A 14,391-nucleotide genomic window follows, 5' to 3' on the forward strand; every position below is an offset into this window, starting at 1 on the left:
AGCACTTGGATAATGTGAGATATATATGACAATTTGGGTTAGGAATGCTGAATATATTGCCCTTAGCTTAGATTTAGGAGCTAGAAAGTAACATATATTGTATAATTTTTTTTACTGTTATTTATGAATCATCACCTTGAATGATACAAAACTGGATTGTATAAGGTAGTGAAAAAAATTATCTGGGAGCAATTTTTTTGTTTCCAATTAGTGAATGTAACCATAGATAAATGGGTAATTCCAATAAATAATATAAGATTGATCATTCATACTGAAGTGTGAGCTTATGTCACTCAATTACAGGGAGAGCATGAAGGGTAATAGATATATAGATAAAGACGCTGCTCAGATTGGTTATTATCAGTGGGTCATTTATACTCCAGTTGAGAGAAATTAACACCTACAACTGATTCTTGCTTAGCACTCTTGTCCAGGTCTCATCGTAGACTGTATGTACTTAACAAATATGAGAGTAGTGGTACAGTTACGTACATTTCCAGGCAAATTGAAATTTGGTAGTTAACATTTCAAAGACTGTGCATACAAAATTATGACATGTTGCTGAAGGCTTCCTATAGAGACAAGCATAGTAACCTCAGGTCTTTTCCACTGTGTTGGCATCAGAACATTTCTGATTGCAGTTATCATTGCATGTATTTATGGCTGCTTTTGTGAAATCTGTCAAAGATGGTATATATCATATAATTATTTACCTTTGTAGGACTCAGCTTGGTGATGAACATACTCTTTGTATAGTGTTCTGTTACTGTGTCCTTAGTTGCCCAGATTTTGCACATTTTAGTGATGAAATCTTGAAGAGTGAAACATTTTCCACACAGTAGGCTTACTAGTTAAGCCTTAGGCATGTTCCTTGTCATCTGGCTAAATGAAATGTATATCAGATTGGTGACCAGAACTAGAAGATAGCATTAAGCATTACTTGATCCAATCCTTGACTGAGTTGAGGGTTGGGTTTATTCCAGTTGCATGTAGAAAATGTATATTCACTGTGGCAGTAACATCCTGGAAATCTAACAGAGAGATTTATAAATGTTGACTAACATCAGGGTAGATACCAGAAAGTTTGCTCATTAACTACTGTGATTCGTGATGAAGTTAAATATGAACTTGACCAAAATTATGATGAGAGTTCTTTTTGAAGTATACTCTGTGATTTTTTTTAAGCTGAATACAATCATGTCATTGGAACACATGTAAAGGGATAGAGAAAAATTGGCAAAACCAAATGTGATCTAGTGCCTGACACGTGATTCGTGAGGGTTTTGCAGGTTAAGTAGTTTTCTGTATAAAATGTTTCTTAAGAGAACAGGTCATCTCTCTGAAAATTTAAAATGTTTATTATGGCATTGTGCTCATCCTGGGACCAAACAAATATAGTTGTAGTTAGTCTTCCTCATTTGCTTACCTTATTTGACTAACAGTCCACTCTATGCTCATATTCCCTTGTGTAGCAAAGGCTTGACTCACAGTTAGAATTCAAATAATTTTAAACTATGAAATTTTTGGGAGGTGTAAGTGAACATTTGAGAAATTTGTAATATGGTACAACAGAGTATTAGATTTACCTGAAGCTCTAGTTCTCAGGCTATTGTAATCTGTGGTAAGGTTAACTCTTCTCTATGCAGTTTCTGTGCTTACTTCAGTTTTGAGATTTGATTATTTTAGGTGCACTCTTTTCATTTGTTAAGACTGCTTAGTTAAGTGACATATGATAACTTGTACTTCAGGGAGTAGCTGTCTGGCGGCCTTATAGAAACTTACAGTTCTTCATCATTTTCTTTGCAAAATTTTTCTTTGAGGTATTTCAGTTTTATAGAGCCTCTCTTTTAGGGTTAGCATTTCTATTTCACAGCTTCTTCAGCCCTCCATATGAAAATCTTTGCTAGATCATTTACAGATTCTTAGCTGTCTGCTTCCTGTATGATATTAAAAGCAGTCAGCCTGTGAGCATTGGTGGTAGGAGAGCCCTGCTGTCTGTTAGATTGATACTTCATATAATGCAGCATATAAGGTGACCTCAGCTTTTCAGCTCATAATTCATGTATAGGCCTATACATGCCATGTAGGTTGAACTCCCAAGCATTAAATGTGCATTGACCCCAAGCCAGTTTGCCCAACTCCATGGCATTTGTTTATAAAGTTGCATCTGGCAGTGGCAGGAATATGATACCTATTAGAACATTGTGAATTATTAAAATCGTACAAGCCAATTTTATAATGATCATATGTATGGTCTAAGTAACAGTATCCACTATCAGAGTTCTCCACTTAAGCAATGTATTAATGAATACTAGTCATAAAACACTGTAGTACATAGCAGCATCATGCATTATGAAGCTATATCTGAAGTATAAGGCAAGACTTTGGTGTCTGTCAGAATATTTTGAATGATTAGAATCATATATTTACGACATGACATTTTATAATCACATTACATATATCTTTGATAATGTTACATAAAAAATATATAATGTATTCAGTGGATCTGTCTGTGCACTGTCATTCTCAAAACAGAGACTGTCTTTATGCCAAATTCTGCATGACCTTTTCCACAGTCCTTAGGAGATTACAAGACAAAATGCAACCCTGAAAGCTATTTTGAGCTCATCAAATGCTCTGGAAAATGATACATAGTGCACAGACATCCATTGGATGCATGAGCTGTATAACATTTTAAAGGTACATGTAATTATGTAACATCATGAAATAAAGGTATATGTGGCTTAAAATACCTATACTCGAAGTAGATTCAAAATCACACATGGGTGATAAGATATTTTGAACACCCTTCACAGTACTTATGAAACAGCATTATATTGGCATTGTTTCTTGGAATGTTCCTGGATATATATCTCTCATTTTAACATTAACCTTTAATTTCCACCATTCAACACACGATTAAAAGACTACAGAGTAAATCTCTCAGACATAAAAGCAAGCTTTTAAAGTAATTCATATGCAACCTTAACTTCAATCTGAGTGCTCCTGGCTCAGCCCCTGTCTTCCAGTGGTGAGGTATATTCATCAGGTTAGAATAAAGAATTCAGTTGGAATACATTTTACAGTCATCTTGCAAAAGTACAAAAGGCTGTTATCACATATGTGGCAAGGGACAGGGGATGTGGGATGTCACTAACTCTAGTAACAAGCTTATCCTATATTATTGTATCACTCTGGCTTGATCTGTTTTGATCTGTTGTAGCACTTTCTTTTCTGTATTATTAGTATTCATTATCCCCTAATTGCAAGGTATTGTCAGGAAGAGTTGAAGGACAGCCTTATTTGTTCACATTCAGTCATATAGCTGTTGTGTATAATGCATCAAAATCAGAGTCCTCATCCCACAGCCAGGCCTCAAAGACCTTTCTATGATTTCCCCTGATCACTTCATACATTACACTGGTTCAGCCCATTAATGGCACTTCACCTCTTGCATACCACATTGCTCCATCTTGCTTTACCCTATGCACACCTCACACTCAAGCATGATCAGGCCCAATATCTGAAAGCATCTTTCACTCCATCCTGTCATCTCAATGGTTTCCCCCCATTTCCTTGTTCCTTCAACTTCTGACATGTAAATCCTCTTTAGTCAGCCTTTCCTCACTCACCTATTCCATATGTCCAAACTATTTCAGCACACCCTTGTCAACTTTTATACATACTCCTCATGCTACCATGCCTTTCTTTTACCCTTTTATTCATACTCTGATGATCCTTCTTACACCACATATTATTTTGCCACATTTTATTTCTGTGGGGCATGGAGTTGGTGGATAGGAAGCTGCGGTTTTTGTGCATTACACATGACAGCAAGAGAATGAGAGTGACCGAATTTAGCCTTTTTTTGTCAGTTTTCCTGGCGCTACCTTGCTGAAGCGGGGGTAGCAGTGCTATTTCCTGTGTAGCAGGGTAGTGACAGGAATGGATGAAGGCAGGCAAGTATGAGTATGTACATGTGTACTTATGTTTATGTCTGTGTATGTGAATGTATTTTATTTTATTATACTTTGTCGCTGTCTCCCGCGTTAGCGAGGTAGCACAAGGAAACAGACAAAAGAATGGCCCAACCCACCCACATACACATGTATATACATACACGTCCACACATGCACATATACATACCTATACATCTCAATGTATACATACATATACACACACAGACATATACATATATACACATGTACATAATTCATACTGTCTGCCCTTATTCCCGTCACCACCCGATCACACATGAAATGACCCCCCCCCACACACACACACACACACACACACACACACACACACATGTGCGCGAGGTAGCACTGGGAAAAGACAACAAAGGCCACATTCATTCACACTCAGTCTCTAGCTGTCATGTATAATGCACCGAAACCACAGCTCCCTTTTCACATCCAGGCCCCACAAAACTTTCCATGGTTTACCCCAGATGCTTCACATGCCCTGGTTAAATCCATTGACAGCACGTTGACCCCAGTATACCACATCATTCCAGTTCACTCTATTCCTTGCATGCCTTTCACCCTCCTGCATGTTCAAGCCCCAATCACTCAAAATCTTTTTCACTCCGTCTTTCCACCTCCAATTTGGTCTCCCACTTCTCCTCGTTCCCTCCACCTCTGACACATATATCCTCTTGGTCAGTCTTCCCTCTCATTCTCTCTATGTGACCAAACCATTTCAAAACACCCTCTTCTGCTCTATCAACCACACTCTTTTTATTACCACACATCTCTCTTACCCTTTCATTACTTCCTCGGTCAAACCACCTCACACCACATATTGTCCTCAAACATCTCATTTCCAGCACATCCACCTTCCTTGGCACAACTCTGTCTATAGCTCACGCCTCGCAACCATATAACATTGTCGGAACCACTATTCCTGTATATGTTGATATTTATATGTATGTGTGTATGTTTATGGGAGGTAAGTTTGAATGGAGAAAAACTGAAGGAAGTAAAGTGTTTTAGATATCTGGGAGTGGATCTAGCAGCAGATGGAACCATGGAAGCGGAAGTGAATCATAGGGTGGGGGAGGGGGTGAAAATCCTGGGAGCCTTGAAGAATGTGTGGAAGTCGATAACATTATCTCGGAAAGCAAAAATGGGTATGTTTGAAGGAATAGTGGTTCCAACAATGTTGTATGGTTGCGAGGCGTGGGCTATGGATAGAGTTGTGCGCAGGAGGGTGGATGTGCTGGAAATGAGATGTTTGAGGACAATATGTGGTGTGAGGTGGTTTGATCGAGTGAGTGATGTAAGGGTAAGAGAGATGTGTGGAAATAAAAAGAGCGTGGTTGAGAGAGTAGAAGAGGGTGTTTTGAAATGGTTTGGGCACATGGAGAGAATGAGTGAGGAAAGATTGACCAAGAGGATATATGTGTTGGAGGTGGAGGGAACGAGGAGAAGTGGGAGACCAAATTGGAGGTGGAAAGATGGAGTGAAAAAGATTTTGAGCGGCCTGAACATTCAGGAGGGTGAAAGGCAGGCAAGGAATAGAGTGAATTGGATCGATGTGGTATACCGGGTCGACGTGCTGTCAGTGGAGTGAATCAGGACATGTGAAGCATCTGGGGTAAACCATGGAAAGTTGTGTGGGGCCTGGATGTGGAAAGGGAGCTGTGGTTTCGGTGCATTATTACATTACAGCTAGAGTCTGAGTGTGAACGAATGGGGCCTTTGTTGTCTTTTCCTAGCACTACCTCACACACATGAGGGGGGAGGGGGATGTTATTCCATGTGTGTAGAGGTGGCGATGGGAATGAATAAAGGCAGACAGTGTGAATTGTGTGCATGAGTATATATGTATGTGTCTGTGTGTGTATATGTATGTGTACATTGAGATGTATAGGTATATATATTTGCGTGTGTGGATGTGTATGTATATACATGTGTATGGGGGTGGGTTGGGCCATTTCTTTCGTCTGTTTCCTTGCGCTACCTCGCAAACGTGGGAGACAGCGACAAAGCAAAGTAAATAAATAAATATAAAATATGTGTGTTTATATGGGCATTTATATATATATATATATATATATATATATATATATATATATATATATATATATATATATATATATATATATATATTTTTTTTTTTTTATACTTTGTCGCTGTCTCCCGCATTTGCGAGGTAGCGCAAGGAAACAGACGAAAGAAATGGCCCAACCCCCCCCATACACATGTATATACATACGTCCACACACGCAAATATACATACCTACACAGCTTTCCATGGTTTACCCCAGACGCTTCACATGCCTTGATTCAATCCACTGACAGCACGTCAATCCCGGTATACCACATCGCTCCAATTCACTCTATTCCTTGCCCTCCTTTCACCCTCCTGCATGTTCAGGCCCCGATCGCACAAAATCTTTTTCACTCCATCTTTCCACCTCCAATTTGGTCTCCCTCTTCTCCTCGTTCCCTCCACCTCTGACACATATATCCTCTTGGTCAATCTTTCCTCACTCATTCTCTCCATGTGCCCAAACCACTTCAAAACACCCTCTTCTGCTCTCTCAACCACGCTCTTTTTTATTTCCACACATCTCTCTTACCCTTACGTTACTCACTCGATCAAACCACCTCACACCACACATTGTCCTCAAACATCTCATTTCCAGCACATCCATCCTCCTGCGCACAACTCTATCCATAGCCCACGCCTCGCAACCATACAACATTGTTGGAACCACTATTCCTTCAAACATACCCATTTTTGCTTTCCGAGATAATGTTCTCGACTTCCACACATTCTTCAAAGCCCCCAGAATTTTCGCCCCCTCCCCCACCCTATGATCCACTTCCGCTTCCATGGTTCCATCCGCTGCCAGATCCACTCCCAGATATCTAAAACACTTCACTTCCTCCAGTTTTTCTCCATTCAAACTCACCTCCCAATTGACTTGACCCTCAACCCTACTGTACCTAATAACCTTGCTCTTATTCACATTTACTCTTAACTTTCTTCTTCCACACACTTTACCAAACTCAGTCACCAACTTCTGCAGTTTCTCACATGAATCAGCCACCAGCGCTGTATCATCAGCGAACAACAACTGACTCACTTCCCAAGCTCTCTCATCCCCAACAGACTTCATACTTGCCCCTCTTTCCAAAACTCTTGCATTTACCTCCCTAACAACCCCATCCATAAACAAATTAAACAACCATGGAGACATCACACACCCCTGCCGCAAACCTACATTCACTGAGAACCAATCACTTTCCTCTCTTCCTACACGTACACATGCCTTACATCCTCGATAAAAACTTTTCACTGCTTCTAACAACTTTCCTCCCACACCATATATTCTTAATACCTTCCACAGAGCATCTCTATCAACTCTATCATATGCCTTCTCCAGATCCATAAATGCTACATACAAATCCATTTGCTTTTCTAAGTATTTCTCACATACATTCTTCAAAGCAAACACCTGATCCACACACCCTCTACCACTTCTGAAACCACACTTCTCTTCCCCAATCTGATGCTCTGTACATGCCTTCACCCTCTCAATCAATACCCTCCAATATAATTTACCAGGAATACTCAACAAACTTATACCTCTGTAATTTGAGCACTCACTCTTATCCCCTTTGCCTTTGTACAATGGCACTATGCACGCATTCCGCCAATCCTCAGGCACCTCACCATGAGTCATACATACATTAAATAACCTTACCAACCAGTCAACAATACAGTCACCCCCTTTTTTAATAAATTCCACTGCAATACCATCCAAACCTGCTGCCTTGCCGGCTTTCATCTTCCGCAAAGCTTTCACTACCTCTTCTCTGTTTACCAAATCATATTCCCTAACCCTCTCACTTTGCACACCACCTCGACCAAAACACCCTATATCTGCCACTCTATCATCAAACACATTCAACAAACCTTCAAAATACTCACTCCATCTCCTTCTCACATCACCACTACTTGTTATCACCTCCCCATTTGCGCCCTTCACTGAAGTTCCCATTTGCTCCCTTGTCTTACGCACTTTATTTACCTCCTTCCAGAACATCTTTTTATTCTCCCTAAAATTTAATGATACTCTCTCACCCCAACTCTCATTTGCCCTTTTTTTCACCTCTTGCACCTTTCTCTTGACCTCCTGTCTCTTTCTTTTATACATCTCCCACTCAATTGCATTTTTTCCCTGCAAAAATTGTCCAAATGCCTCTCTCTTCTCTTTCACTAATACTCTTACTTCTTCATCCCACCACTCACTACCCTTTCTAATCAACCCACCTCCCACTCTTCTCATGCCACAAGCATCTTTTGCGCAATCCATCACTGATTCCCTAAATACATCCCATTCCTCCCCCACTCCCCTTGCTTCCATTGTTCTCACCTTTTTCCATTCTGTACTCAGTCTCTCCTGGTACCTCCTCACACAGGTCTCCTTCTCAAGCTCACTTACTCTCACCACCCTCTTCACCCCAACATTCACTCTTCTTTTCTGAAAACCCATACAGATCTTCACCTTAGCCTCCACAAGATTATGATCAGACATCCCTCCAGTTGCACCTCTCAGCACATTAACATCCAAAAGTCTCTCTTTCGCACGCCTGTCAATTAACACGTAATCCAATAACGCTCTCTGGCCATCTCTCCTACTTACATAAGTATACTTATGTATATCTCGCTTTTTAAACCAGGTATTCCCAATCATCAGTCCTTTTTCAGCACATAAATCTACAAGCTCTTCACCATTTCCATTTACAACACTGAACACCCCATGTATACCAATTATTCCCTCAACTGCCACATTACTCACCTTTGCATTCAAATCACCCATCACTATAACCCGGTCTCGTGCATCAAAACCACTAACACACTCATTCAGCTGCTCCCAAAACACTTGCCTCTCTTGATCTTTCTTCTCATGCCCAGGTGCATATGCACCAATAATCACCCACCTCTCTCCATCAACTTTCAGTTTTACCCATATTAATCGAGAATTTACTTTCTTACACTCTATCACATACTCCCACAACTCCTGTTTCAGGAGTATTGCTACTCCTTCCCTTGCTCTTGTCCTCTCACTAACCCCTGACTTTACTCCCCAGACATTCCCAAACCACTCTTCCCCTTTACCCTTGAGCTTCGTTTCACTCAGAGCCATATATATATATATATATATATATATATATATATATATATATATATATATATATATATATATTTTTTTTTTTTTTTTTTTATACTTTGTCGCTGTCTCCCGCGTTTGCGAGGTAGCGCAAGGAAACAGACGAAAGAAATGGCCCAACCGCCCCCCCATACACATGTACATACACACGTCCACACATGCAAATATACATACCTACACAGCTTTCCATGGTTTACCCCAGACGCTTCACATGCCTTGATTCAATCCACTGACAGCACGTCAACCCCTGTATACCACATCGCTCCAATTCACTCTATTCCTTGCCCTCCTTTCACCCTCCTGCATGTTCAGGCCCCGATCACACAAAATCTTTTTCACTCCATCTTTCCACCTCCAATTTGGTCTCCCTCTTCTCCTCGTTCCCTCCACCTCCGACACATATATCCTCTTGGTCAATCTTTCCTCACTCATTCTCTCCATGTGCCCAAACCATTTCAAAACACCCTCTTCTGCTCTCTCAACCACGCTCTTTTTATTTCCACACATCTCTCTTACCCTTACGTTACTTACTCGATCAAACCACCTCACACCACACATTGTCCTCAAACATCTCATTTCCAGCACATCCATCCTCCTGCGCACAACTCTATCCATAGCCCACGCCTCGCAACCATACAGCATTGTTGGAACCACTATTCCTTCAAACATACCCATTTTTGCTTTCCGAGATAATGTTCTCGACTTCCACACATTTTTCAAGGCTCCCAAAATTTTCGCCCCCTCCCCCACCCTATGATCCACTTCCGCTTCCATGGTTCCATCCGCTGACAGATCCACTCCCAGATATCTAAAACACTTCACTTCCTCCAGTTTTTCTCCATTCAAACTCACCTCCCAATTGACTTGACCCTCAACCCTACTGTACCTAATAACCTTGCTCTTATTCACATTTACTCTTAACTTTCTTCTTCCACACACTTTACCAAACTCAGTCACCAGCTTCTGCAGTTTCTCACATGAATCAGCCACCAGCGCTGTATCATCAGCGAACAACAACTGACTCACTTCCCAAGCTCTCTCATCCCCAACAGACTTCATACTTGCCCCTCTTTCCAGGACTCTTGCATTTACCTCCCTAACAACCCCATCCATAAACAAATTAAACAACCATGGAGACATCACACTCCCCTGCCGCAAACCTACATTCACTGAGAACCAATCACTTTCCTCTCTTCCTACACGTACACATGCCTTACATCCTCGATAAAAACTTTTCACTGCTTCTAACAACTTGCCTCCCACACCATATATTCTTAATACCTTCCACAGAGCATCTCTATCAACTCTATCATATGCCTTCTTCAGATCCATAAATGCTACATACAAATCCATTTGCTTTTCTAAGTATTTCTCACATACATTCTTCAAAGCAAACACCTGATCCACACATCCTCTACCACTTCTGAAACCGCACTGCTCTTCCCCAATCTGATGCTCTGTACATGCCTTCACCCTCTCAATCAATACCCTCCCATATAATTTACCAGGAATACTCAACAAACTTATACCTCTGTAATTTGAGCACTCACTCTTATCCCCTTTGCCTTTGTACAATGGCACGATGCACGCATTCCGCCAATCCTCAGGCACCTCACCATGAGTCATACATACATTAAATAACCTTACCAACCAGTCAACAATACAGTCACCCCCTTTTTTAATAAATTCCACTGCAATACCATCCAATCCTGCTGCCTTGCCGGCTTTCATGTACCTCTTCTCTGTTTACCAACTCATTTTCCCTAACCCTCTCACTTTGCACACCACCTCGACCAAAACACCCTATATCTGCCACTCTGTCATCAGACACATTCAACAAACCTTCAAAATACTCATTCCATCTCCTTCTCACATCACCACTACTTGTTATCACCTCCCCATTTACGCCCTTCACTGAAGTTCCCATTTGCTCCCTTGTCTTACGCACCCTATTTACCTATATATATATATATATATATGTGAGTGGATGGGCCATTCTCTGTCTGTTTCCCGGCATTACCTCACAGATGCAGGAAATGGCAATTAAGTATAATGATGATAATTCATTTCTAACACATCCACCTTCCTGCCTCACATTCATAGAGCACCAGTGGGACTACTATGCCATCAGACATGCCCTTCTTTGTCCCAACAGTCAGTGACATCTCTTTCCAGACCCTTCTCAATGTTCTCAAGACTTTATTCCCCTCACCCACATTGTAGCTCACTGGAGCTTTATTGGTTCCATTCACTGACATGTTTACCTCTTTTTCTCCAGATTCTCTCCATTCATACTCTCACTTCATCTAACTTGTCTCTCTCCACTGTTAAATTAAAGTCATATTTAGTGGTGAATTTTGGGAGCAACATCATCTACCACAAGAATTCGAATTCAGAAGTTATCATAGAAGAATGCAATAAGCTGATTGGCACTCGAACCATAGATTGGTTAAAATTTTTGTAGATGGGGCTTAACCATGACATAATGTGAGTAATTACTCTCTAAGTATAGTGTTAGGTGTAAATGAGAGACTTAAATAAATAGCTGTACCCTTATGCTAACATTGGCTTTGTAAACCCATGGCTTGACTTTATATGAGATAAGAGATTATACAGCAGAGACAGCTTTCACCTTAGAAATTAAGGAACAGAATTCTTAGCTATGGAATCAAAGATTAAATTGCAACAACTGTAGGGGGGGGGGGGTTGATGAGGCCTAGTAGAGGTCAATGTGCTGACTGCATCAAATGGGCAGTTGAGGTCAGGTAAGGTTATGTTACATGTCACATGAGGAGGTCAGATCAAATCCCATTCCCACCCCATTACACAGCGACAACAGGAAGCAGGTCATGGGGGCTTTTCACACTTTGGTCTGAAAATACCCGGTCACTGAATCATGCCACCAGTCGTATACAGAAATTACTGAAAGAAATTAAATGGACTTTACATGAATATAAGAGCCATCTGAAACAAAATAACTGAAATGCATTGTTTGGTAAACACTGAACACATTGATATCATTGGTTCAACAGAGACATTTCTGGACATGAAAAACAACTATCTACAAATTATTTGAAATGGCCAGAGACAGTTAAGGAAGTGAAATTGCACCGTATATAGAATCACCTAAACCCCATCTAAATTCATACTGTGACTAATTGGCACTGAATTTTCCAAACTTAAGTAAACATTGTATATAGATGCCCAAGTCAGCCAACAGATATTGACACTGGCATGTATGAGAGTTTATAGTGAGCAATACAGGAGAAAGACTCGATCATTCTTGGGGATTTTAATCTTCCAGAAATCAACTGCCAAACCATATTAGGTGTAGAAAGTGAATCTACTAAATTTATCAACCTTGTTGAAGACAGTTATCTCTACCAAACTCTCACTGAGCCAACAAGGGAAGCTAATATATACTTGATTTAGTACTTGCATCACAGGAGTTCGTAGTAACTAATACCCTTCTTGGAGAACATCTAGGTACTTGTGACTATAATATGGTTAGGTGCGACATGAATATTAAAGTCAGCTCCCCTATAACCAGAATTATTACCCCGAACTTTAAAAAGTTAGATTTTAATGTGTCACACAATGCATCATTGGTTCATGTCCAGAGGAATTATGGCCAGCCTGTTTTAAGTGTCACTTTATGTACCAACAAAACTCATTCATTCCCATCTGACAGAAATGATGAAACCAACAACAAGGCTGAATGTTGCTCCCCATATATTGCAAGAGCTTTATGGCACAGAAATTAACTCTAAAAGGCACAGAAATAAACTCTAAAACTTAAGACATCAGACAACAACCCAAATATTGCAGCACAAAATGACATAATTGGGAGACACATGAAGATTCTTATAAAAGAAGCCAAGAGAGAATACAAAGCGAGTATTGCAAGAGATAGTAACAGAGATCCCAAATGATTTTATAGATACATCACTAAAAAGAAGCATATAAGGAGTGGGATAGGACCCTTAGTAAACGAAAATGGGGAATCGTTTGTGGTTGATAAAAGTATAGCAACAACCATGGACAAGTTTTTTGGTTCTGTTTCTACACTAGAAAGCAGCAAACAAATTTTAAGATAGTGATAGATAGCAGTCACATGATACCAGAATTTACCATCCCATCAAATAAGTTAAAGACTATTGAAGGTCCAGGTTATGATGATTTCTGTCCATGAGTAATTAAAAGCATCAAATATGAAACTGCCAAACCAGTAACCTATAATTTATTAACTTTGCTTTCATTATCATATACTCTCAACTTTCTCTTTTCGTACACCCTTCCAAACCTGGAAACTTCTGCAGTTTTTCACTTGAATCTATCACCGGCATTGTGTTATGAGCAAACAGTAAGTGACTCACTTCCTAGGCCCTCTTCCCCAATCACACCTGACCTTTTCTCCAAGACCCTTACATTCACCTTCCTCCCCATCATGCTCATGAATAGACAGTCGTGGTGAAATTCCACACCCCTGCCTCAGACTCACCTTAACCTGGAAACACTCACCCTCAACTCTTCCAAGTCAACACATATGCCTTAATCTCTTCATAGAAAAACTAACTGCTTCTATTAGTTTTCATCCCATACCTTTTATTAAAAGAATTTCTCTACAAAGCATCTGTGTCATTCATATCATACACTTTATTGAGATCAATAAAACCACATAAATCTCTTTCTTTCTTTGATTAATTCTTACACAAATTCTTCAGAGAAAACATAAGATCACATCCTCTACCCCTCCTAAAACTACATTGTTTCACCCCATTCTGATGCTTTATGCATTCAACCACTCTTATTTATCACACTTCCATACAGCCTTACCACGTATACTCAACAAAATGATACCTCAGTAATATAAACATTCACTTTTGTCCTCCTTGCCTTTAAACAGTGTCACAATACTGGCGTACTGTCAATTCTCAAGCACATCACCATGCATACATGCATATACTTAAAGTTGTAACTAATTAATCACCAACATAGCCATCCCTGCATGAGAAATTCAATTGCAATCCCATGTACTCCAGCCACATTGTCATACTTCATCTGCAAGGCTTACACCATGTCTTTTCCCTTCACTTTTTTATTAATATCAGTTAGACTCACTTGTGTTCTTTCCAGTTTACTTCAAAGTTGTTTTTCATACTTGTCTACCATTTCCCACATTAGCAAGGTACTGCCAGGAACAG

The 14,391-nt window shown here is 40.1% G+C and overlaps 1 protein-coding gene across 7 annotated transcripts in view; it reads left to right on the top strand.

Annotated features, from left to right (window-relative positions):
- Camta (Calmodulin-binding transcription activator) overlaps positions 1-14,391 on the top strand; it is a 1,164,029-nt gene that overhangs the window by 1,084,235 nt on the left and 65,403 nt on the right. The gene's annotated exons all lie outside the window — the stretch shown is intronic.

Source organism: Panulirus ornatus, chromosome 16 (genome assembly GCF_036320965.1).
Source record: "Panulirus ornatus isolate Po-2019 chromosome 16, ASM3632096v1, whole genome shotgun sequence".
Classification (NCBI taxonomy): domain Eukaryota; kingdom Metazoa; phylum Arthropoda; class Malacostraca; order Decapoda; family Palinuridae; genus Panulirus; species Panulirus ornatus.